Raw genomic sequence first — 10,531 nt, 5'->3', positions numbered from 1 at the left:
ATACAGGAGAAATATCGTGTTGTTGAAAATGACGATGTCAGTTATACTAATAATAAATATTTATCTAATAGCCCTGACAGATGGCAGCGTTAAACCGGATTAACTGCATTTTCCGGGATTAATTCAGGAGTTACCACAGCCAACTCCGTTGCTGAATCCAAACATAACTCTCAAAATTTTAGGGAGTTTGTGGGATTTTCGTTGGTAACATTGTTAATAATTGACAGCCGTTTTACGTTTAAATGTAAACAAAGTTATTTTGAAAAGCGACGGTTAAAGATAAAAAGTAAGTAATTTTAGTATTTTGCATTGACTTCTAAACGAAAATTATTATCTTTGTTTTAATTTCATGGCCATCGCCACCATGTCCGCTGCCATCACAATCATGTCCGATGCCATCACCATCATGTTCGCTGCCACCTTCGTTGCCGTCATCATCACCATCACCTTCATCTGCAACAAGAAAACGTAATTTTAGCGCCGAGTTGTTAAAGGTTTTAAATAAACAAACTGACATATTGGAAAGGGTTGCGGATGAAACAAAGCACGTTTCAAAGGAAACAATTCAGGCTGTTCGACAGCACAAGAATTTGTCCGAAAGATTTTTAACCCTTATGGAGAAAATCGCAAAGAAACTTTAAGTTTAAAATAATTTTATCGTTTTTTCTAGTCCTAAACCATTATTTAATGAAATGTTTTGTTATTTTCTAGTCTTAAAACATTATATAATGTAACAAAAAATGAATTTAAATAAAAAAATGATCTCTTTAAAAAATGGATGTTTGTAATTAAGTGTACTAATATTTGTTTTTTGCTATTCTATACATCTATACTCACGAAAACTCAGAGCTGTTGCATTTATAATAGCCGATGCTGTTACATCATTTTCCCCAGCTCTTGTAGTGTGATGTGGTTGAATTTCTGTAATTATTTCTGCAGCATCTTGGATCCACGAAGAAGGAATTTCATCATTTTCAATTTTTAGAAAATTGTGCAAAATGCAGCATGTATGTATAGTAACGTTAACGTTTTTTGGAGCTACCGGTAAACCTCTGCCAATTTTTCTAAATCGAGCTTTTAGTTGACCGAAAGCATTCTCTATAACTCTGCGACATTTGAATAAACGATAGTTAAATGTTTTTTTCTAACACTGGTTGATTTGGTGAGTATGGAAAAGGCTTCATCATGTAACGCGACAATCGAAAGGCTGAATCGCCTATAAGTAATACGGGGAAGTTAACATCTCCAATCATTTTGATGCTCTGAGCAAAAATATCAGCGGTTTCATGAAATTTCTTTAAGGAACTACCTTCAAAAATGTAAGAATCATTATTTCTTCCAGTTGAGCCAACATGTATAAATATGTAAATTTTGATCTATAAAATAGTGAAAGGATTTATATAAATATTTCCAATAAGTATATGAAATTTACCTATAGTCGCAACTTGCCAGCAAAACAACCGAGTACCACCCCTTATTATTATAATAATGGATCGCATTTTCCTTTTTCGGCTGAACCTCAATGTGGCAGCCATCTATTGCTCCAAAACATTGCGGAAGAGCAAGGTGTGCAAAACCTTGTACATTTCGCTCTACTCCTTCTGTGCTTAGGGGATATGAATTGATGCAATCCGATAAATTTGTGCACACAGCTTTGCAAAAATCCACAACTATTTCCCCAACTGGGGTGCGTCCTACGCCAAATAAACTTGCTACAGTTCTGTATTCCGCTGAAGAACCTAACGCATACAACGCAATAGCTACTCTTTTCTGAAGTGGAATGCAACGTCGCATGTTGTTGTTGGACTTTCCGATTTCCTTAACCTTTTCACATACTTTGTGAAAAGCTTCTTTATTTACACGAAAGTTTTCTTTAAATCGGATGTCATCCATCTTTTTGACATCGTACTCCCAAAAAGTGCCATTGCGGTCCTTTTATTAATAACATACATATATAAATGAGGGGTATAAAATATTAATATTCAATATACAATATATTAAACTTACAAATTTCCAGGCGCTTCTTTCCCTTATTTCTCAAGACGCCACTTTGGTACTAGTTTCCAGTATCGCTTCATCAATTTAATCTTTTGAAGCAGTTTTAATAGTAATGTATTTATACTTTTGTTTAACAAATTGTGGTTTTGCACCATCTGTGCGGCTAACAATTGCAATGCTTGTCTTCTATCCATTTTTGTTTTATAAAATTGAAAATGTTATTAATATGCCAATCAACTCTTCGCTAACTCGCATCGCTGGTGTCCGTCACCTATAAATTTGGATCTGATTAAGTGCGCAATTAATCAGGGTTAACGCTGTCGTCTGTCAAGGCTTAATATGAACTGGTGGTATTAACTTGCATATGTGAATCTATGCGACGGCTTGGTCTTTAAAGATGTTATCAAAACTTTTAATGCCCAAAGCAAATAAATGCATATGTATGTATATAAATATATAACTTAACAAACCTATATTAATTATAATATTTAAGTAATAAAGAAATATGACTTTATTATACATTTCAACAGATTTATCGGAATTAATCATGAAATATGTCAAATTGCTGTACATATATACTTATGTAGAATATCTAAGTATAAATGATATCCATAGCCGTTTGCACATTGTAAATATGCGAATCTGTAAACGTACTTTGAAATTAGCATCACTTTTCTCATTTAACACTGAAAATGCTCAATTCTGCTATTTTCGACCCCTTCATGTTAAATGTGGGTGAAATCCGCTAGTAATATTTTTATGGTGGAATCCACAATAGAAAACAGTACCCCTCCAAAAAATTAAATATCGTAAATTTGGCAACGCGGTGAACGTTCTCTATAATACAAGTTCTCTGGACAATGCTTTTGTGGTTATAGCCGAGTTAACAGCAGTGCGCCAGTCGTTTTTTCTTTTCGCAATATGGCGCTAATTGGAGATTTCAAGCGAAGCCAGATCTTTCTCCGCCAAGTTTCGTTACATTAATTTTCAACCATGCACGTTAAATAGTAAAAAGCCAGAAATTCTTAATGGTAACAGATTTTCCTTACTGAGCAAAGACCCTAACGACGATGCAAAGGGTACCACCACAGCCGTGAATGCCAAGCCCCCTCCAATCTATTTGCGTGAGCGTAGCTCAAATGCGCTTTTTCCCAAAATAAGCAATATAATAGACACAAACAATTTTCACATTGTGCCCCTAAAAAAAGGTAGCATAGACGAAAAAAAATCACACATACTCTGAAAAAAGTTTCATGGATATTGTAAAATTCTTATCAAATAACTGATAAGAAGTTGGTCGCCTTGTCGTGGCGAAGGGGCTTAATTAAGATTAAAGTGTGCATCCCAAAGGAAACGCACTTTAATCTTACGAACTAAGAGGGACACCTCATAATTCCCACAATAGTGATATGGATGAATAAACCCTAAGTTTTACGCCCATCTCCTATTGTGGAAGTATGAGGATACCCGCACCAACACCACCCTAAGCCAAGGTGTCAAGGTACCCGTGCCGAGGGCTGAATGGTCAGCGGGGGGTAATAAATAGCTGATCGCGAACGGTCCCCTCCGATGCCCGGGCGAGGTCGGAGGTATAAAAGCCTTCTCTCCGCATACCGACTCTGTGCACGAGTGACCAACCCTTTCCGGCTAACTCGTGTGACCAAAAATGAACGAGAACAAACACTACAACAACCAAATTGACGACAACAGCGACGACTAATCACATGAACTACAGGATTCCTATTACCGAATACGAAGAAGACGAACTACTCGCCTCCAGCCAGGAGACCAGTAAGAGTACTGCCGGACATACCAACCAAAGTATACCGGTAGATACAGCAGTGAAAACAGCAGCCTTAAGGGAGGAAGCGTCCACCTCCAAAGATGCCATGAGCACCAACCAAAGTGCACTGGCGGCTAAAGGAGAAATCAGAAAGAAACGTAAGAAATCCCAGAACCAGCTGAGGAAAAACCGGTACCAGAGGGCAGTCTTCATATTAGGGAAGATAGCCAAAGACCAGGCAGCCGGTACCCCAGTTGATGAGGCAGAAACAAAGCGCCTATGAAAGCTACCTGAAGAGGAAACAATCAGAACCTCTAAAAGAGAACAAACAGGACGGCACTTCACAAAAAAGGAATCGATCTACTACAGAAACACCAGAAACTCTGCCTAAAAAACTGAGGTGGAGTGAAGCCGAGCACAGTAGCGCAACAGCGGCGAGGCATTTCTGCGATGTAGCAATGGATAGCCTGCAAGTGGCCATCATAGATGGTAACTCCTCCTCTCCGAGCACGGTACAGGAAAGATGGGTGGAGATCGACGTCAGATTGTCGAGTATGGTGCAAAGCTATATACTCGACAATCCTGCGGATCCTCACCCGAAGTTCGACTCCTTTGAGACCCTCAGGGGCTACAGGGCCATCAAGTGCGCGGACCAGGTCTCGCTGGATTTCCTGACAGGTAGTGACATTCCAAAGAGACCTCATGCTCGTATTTTGCTAACCCCACTAGAGGAGCCAGGCGAAAAACTCCTGAGGTGTATTAAGCTGCAAAACAAATCTATACCTGGTATAGATGAGTGGCAGCTGATCAAGGAGGAAAAACCAAATAAAGCAAGCAGACCAATACTGGTGGCCATTTGCGAAAAATCCATTGAGGCTCTCAAGAAAACTGACTAGAAAATCAGCTTCGGAATTCGTAAGTCCAGGTTAAAAATCTTCCAAGGCGACAAAACGGCTGACGAAGACGACACGGAAGAGGTCGACGACGCCAGGTAGTTGCTAAGGAATGTGGGCATCGAAGAAACCCGAGATGCTACAGCGAATCTGACAACCCTCATGAACGAGGGGGGCATCGACATCAGCATAATACAGGAGCCCTGGGTCAGAGAAGATACCATTAAAGGTCTAAACAGCAGCAACTTTAATCTGTTTTACACACGGAACAAAGGTAAACCTAGGGCATGCATTCTTATCAATAAAAGTATAAATACATTTCTTTGTCCTAATTACAGCACAGCAGACATCATAGTGGTAAAGGTGGAACAGAAGGAAAAGCCCTTCTTCTTGGTCTCGGCCTACTTGGCCCTTGACGAAGTTATACCACCGGCCCCGCTCATCAGACTAGTAGAGGAGAACAGGAAAGAAGATGTCCTAACAGGGTGTGATGCGAACTCAAGGCACACCGTATGGGGAAGCTCCAGCATAAACACCAGAAGTGAGTCCCTCTTGCAGTATATTCTGAATAGTAATTTAAGTATATGCAACAAAGGCGATAAGCCAACTTTTATTTTCCCAAGATCTGATAGGTTTCCGGGGTGGGAGGAAGTACTTGACATCACGCTATCAACAGACACAGACAGTCTCGTTGTGGATAACTATCCGATGAGCCATGTCGGATCACTCCTGGATACTTTTCAGCATTCACGAGAAATACAGTGCTTCTCTCACATACCGGAACCCCGGAAGAACAGCATGGGAAAAATTCACCAGTATAGCAACAAAATGCCTCGAAAAGAGGGGCAATAAGAGTATCAGAATTCCTCAGGAACTAGATTCAGAAGTAGAGAAGTTGGAAAAAATCTTAACCACAACTTTCAATAAATCTACTCCGCTAACAGTTTCGAAAAAGAGAAAGTATCTTCCTTGGTGGAACAGTAAACTCAAGAATTTGAGAACACAACTAAGGAAAGCTTTCAATGAGAGTTTTAGAACCAAAATCTGGCAGCCATATAAAGATATTATGAAAAGATACAAAAAAGCAGTCAGAAAAGCTAAAAACGACTCATGGCGATCTTTCTGCACATCGTTAGAAAGTTGCAGAGAAACCGCTAGGCTGAGAAAAAAGCTATTCAAAGATCATATTAATACTGCCTACATTAGGACGGGGGAAGTGATTGGACCTCCTCGGCAAAAGAGGTACTAATTACAACGCACTTCCCCGGGAGTCAGCAAACACCTTCAACGAGGGTTCAACCAGAACCACCGTTTAACGCACCTGATTATTAAAGCCAAATAGTAGACAAAAGTAAAATCAAATATGCCATAAACAGTTTTGCAAGCCTTAAAGCGGCAGGTCCTGACGGGATTATGCTCATAACGCTGCAAAAACTTGCAGAACCAATGGTTCAAAAGCTTGAAAATATATACAAAGCCAATATTCAACTATCCTACATCCCAAGGAGTTGGAAAAGAAGTAAAGTTGTGTTCCTTCCAAAACCAGGCAGAAGAACACACGAGAATGCCAAGGATTTTAGACCTGTAAGCCTTACCTTCTTTATGCTGATAAGGGTAATTGAAAAATCACTACACCACAAACAATACACCATGGCTGCCTTCTAGACATAGAGGGCGCCTTCAATAACATAGAAGTAAATGCTATAATTAATTCTCTGGCACATGGCATGGATGACACTGTGTGCAGATGGATACGATCGATGCTTGAGAATAGGAAGATTATAGCTTCAAACGGCGCTCCAACACAAACAAGAGGGACGCCTCAAGGGGGGGTCCTCTCTCCGCTTCTATGTAGCGCTGAACGAAATACTCTTCCAAATAAACGGAGGAGGAGTGAAAGCAGTAGCGTATGCAGACGATATAGTGTTGTTGGTATCAGGCATGTTTCCTTCAACAGTCAGCGAGATTATGGAAAGAGCACTTCGAAGGTTAAACCTATGGGCTAAAAACAATGGACTAGGAGTTAACCCGAAATACCTCAGTTTCAACTTCCGGTACTAAACGGTACAACACTCACTCTATTCTTTACAGCTAAATACTTGGGGGTGGAGATTGACACCAAACTGTCCTGGAAAATAAATATAGAAAAACGAATAAACAAAGCATACATGGCCTACTATACTTGTAAGAGAATTGTCAACAAGAATTGGGGACTCAATCCAAGTATAATCATGCGGATGTATACGGCTGTCATAATACTTACTTACATACTTACATATTGAACTTTGGTATGGTGGCCAGCGTTAAACAAACAATACAACATAAACAAAAATTAAATGGTATACAAAGAGCAGCATGTGCGGGTGTTACTGGTGCAATCAGGTCATGTCCGACTGATGCGCTCAATGTTATCCTGCATTAACAACGAATGGACATTTTTATTCACAAAATAGCAGCTATTGCGGCGATAAGAATAAAAGAGTTGGGAGGTTGGAATCAGCAAAACTACACGGACATAGTGTAATCCTAAACAAGCTCACCATTAATAAATCAGACTACATTCCCCCAAAGCTGGATTTAAATAAACACTTCCAGGTGAGGATACCATCTAGACGGGAATGGAGAAGAGGTTCAATAGGAGAGGAGGATACCATCTCAGTCTATACCGACGGGGCCAAAATGGACTGCGGAGTAGGCACGGGGGTATTCTCCGCTGATCTAGGCATATCTCTTTCTATACGTCTACCGAACACGGCTAGCATCTTCCAAGCAGAAGTACTAGGCATAGAAAAAGCCTGCGAAGCTCTATTAGAAAGCCACGGGAATATAAATAAAGCAACTATATTAACGGATTGCCAGGCAGCGCTCCTGGCCTTGTCTTCACCCGTGACAATTTTCAGCGTAGTTAACCACTGCAAGAGAGCACTAAGCTGAATAAAAGACAAGCTCCAACCAGACTTGATCTGGGTTCCCGGCCACAGGAACATTTTCGGTAACGAAAAAGCAGACGAGTTGGCAAAGTCAGGAGCTTTCCTCAACGAATACGAGGCGGAGCTAATAGGATCGATCAAAGGAGAGATCAATAATCAATTTCAACAAGTTGCAAATAACAGGTGGAAAAACATTACAAAATGCGTCATAACTAAACAATTATGGCCAACATATGACAGGAAAAGAACCAACGACTTACTAAATAGGTCAAGAAAAAATATTTACACAGTAACAGCTACCACAACAGGGCACTGGCCATTTGGGGAACACGAATCCAAAATGGGTATGCCCTACAACGACATCTGCCGTGGCTGCGGAGTAGCAGGGAACAATGAAACAATCTTCCACTTTCTCTGCGAATGCCCAGCTCTAGCACAGATCCGACACAAAACACTTAGAATCCATCAAGCACCATACCTTGAATGGATTTACACTAAAAGCATATCGGACATAAGTAGTTTCTTCGAAACCTCAAAATGGTTTGAGAGAGAAAGTGAAACGTAATAGCAGATACAGGAGGTTCTACGAACAGTGTATCAAAATTGTACATCAAGTGCTAATTGAGCCCGATAGGACTGCACTCCTACCTACCTACCTACCTATCAAATAATAACAAGAATTCTTACTCTTACCAGCTGAAGAGCTCTAAAGGCCTAGTTAATGTTATAAAACGGATAGAGTCTTCGGTAGACTCTAACGACATTAAAAATGCAAGAATGCGGTTTTAGTATTAAATCAGCTGTAAATATTTTTAGCAGATATACATAAAGATATTTTTAGCAGATATAAAGTCCCACAACCAATGGCTAAAATAGAACTGATGCCAAATTCTAATGAACCAAAGAAAAACGAAACACATCCGATGTACAATCTAAAATATCTGCTCCATCGCAGAATATCTGTTGAGGTACCACATACAAGAAAAGGTCCAGTACAATGCACAAACTGGACACACGTAATCATTTTACACTGTATGCAGTGCCTGCGTGGTGTGTGGTGATTTACAGCCCACATCCAAATGTACTCATAAAAAATAGGATTTAAATAAAAAATTTAAATAATTGTGGGAAATCACAAAATTAAACTGTCTGTCGGAACTCAAACACGTCGTAGCCAAATGCTGAATATTCCGCCTAATGAAAATATTGAACTCCCCGTTGATATTTCAAAACCAGTAACTCTTAAAGACAATGTTACTCAAGGGCGCTATGCAAACGTGTGAAAGGCAATACTGCACAAATGCAATGGCCCCAAAACCAACCAAATGGGCGCGTTGAAACTATGATATTTAACCTTACCCAATGTATTACACAATTTATGTCTACAATGCGAAATATCATTCAAGAGATAATCATATTTTTTAAGTAAAAAATGAGTGTATTGAACATTTGTTTGTGGAATGCTAAGGGTGTTAACCAACATAAATTGGAAATTTTGAAGATTTCTGGATGAAAATAAAATTGATGTAATGCTATTGTCAGAAACTCATCTTACGAATAAAAATAATTTCTCTGTACCGGGTTTTAGACTCTATGTTACTAACCACTCCCTCTGCGAATGGTAGGCACCTTGCCGTGGTGCAGGGGCTTAAGTCGCAAGGCATACTCGGCACCCCCCAACCGGTGTGGGTGGTGTCAATTGGCACTGCCATCCTGCCTGGCATGCGTGCGGCAACTAAGAGCTACCACCTCCTAATACAAGATGTTATGCGACTCCCGTGCCCATTGGATGATTTGCAACCAGGATGTAAATTCGGCTGTATTTTAACGGAGCCTTCCCAACACCGGTCCGAATTGGGAAGTAACGGTGGCCTTACCGCGTCATGGGGCTCTGGCGCGGAGGATCTTTGAGTTCCCCTAAAAATACATAGACCCGATAGCTCACCTCATGGAGCCAAGATTAGCAACGACACAACAACAACTACCAAAAATACAACTACAACTACGACTAGGCAACGACCAACGTAGACAACAATGGACAACGGCAACAACAGCGGTACTGTTGAATGCAAGGGAGGCTCAGGGGCTAAACGCAAGTTCAGCTTCCTGGACGCCCTATCGCCTGATGAGCGAGCGTTGTTTGAGGAGCATGCCAGAGAAGATGATGATGACATGCCCTCATGCGACGGTGTTCAACAGGCAGCATCCACTGCATTCGCGAACAACGCAGCTGACCACTCCGCAACCCCTCAAAGCAGGATCAACTCAGACGCACGGTCAAAAGAAAGAGGAGGCGCAGGGGAATACTGCCACCTCTACCACCAGCAGGTCGTCCGGGTGAGAACGATGACCTTCGTAGGAAGGGTATGAGCGATGCGAAGGGAAGAACTCCTGAGGAAGGCGAAGGCTAGCGAGGAACAGGGTCAGAGGCGACAGTGCCTCACCGGCCTCGAAGGTGCCCGCATGGAAGCAGCCCAGATGACCCTGCATCACGCGGCGTCAGCATCCGCTGTAATCGCGAGCAGATTCTCGGCGGATAACCTGGGCATCCTGTTAATACAGGAGCCATGGGTCCACAGAGGAGAGGTTAGGGGCTTCAATGTGGACAGCAACAAGGTAATCTGGATCTATCCAGTGAGAGACCCCGAGCCAAGGGACGCCCCTGGTGGTCTAGAAAACTCTCGGAACTCAGATCAAAAGTACGTAAGCTCTTCAATAAAGCCAAGCGTACTAAGCCTAAGGAGATTAGGTTTGCAAAGCAGGAGAATTTCAGAAATTTCTGTGAGAACGTCTCCTCAACACCAGAAGCAGCTAGACTGCACAAAGCTCTGGCCAAGGGCAAGACGAACCCAGAATTAGCGATTAAAAAATGTGATGGTACTTATACGACCCGTACGGAGGAGAGATCTACGGCACTCCTACGAGAG

The 10,531-nt window shown here is 41.3% G+C and overlaps 1 pseudogene; it reads right to left on the bottom strand.

Annotated features, from left to right (window-relative positions):
* Nucleotides 1-209: 209 nt before the first annotated feature.
* Nucleotides 210-10,094, bottom strand: LOC126764608 (uncharacterized; annotated as a pseudogene).
* Nucleotides 10,095-10,531: the final 437 nt, after the last annotated feature.

Source organism: Bactrocera neohumeralis, unplaced genomic scaffold, assembly GCF_024586455.1.
Source record: "Bactrocera neohumeralis isolate Rockhampton unplaced genomic scaffold, APGP_CSIRO_Bneo_wtdbg2-racon-allhic-juicebox.fasta_v2 cluster09, whole genome shotgun sequence".
In the NCBI taxonomy this organism is placed as follows: Eukaryota; Metazoa; Arthropoda; class Insecta; order Diptera; family Tephritidae; genus Bactrocera; species Bactrocera neohumeralis.
The sequence above is the reverse complement of the archived record's forward strand: the minus strand, read 5'-3'. Positions and strand labels throughout refer to the sequence as shown.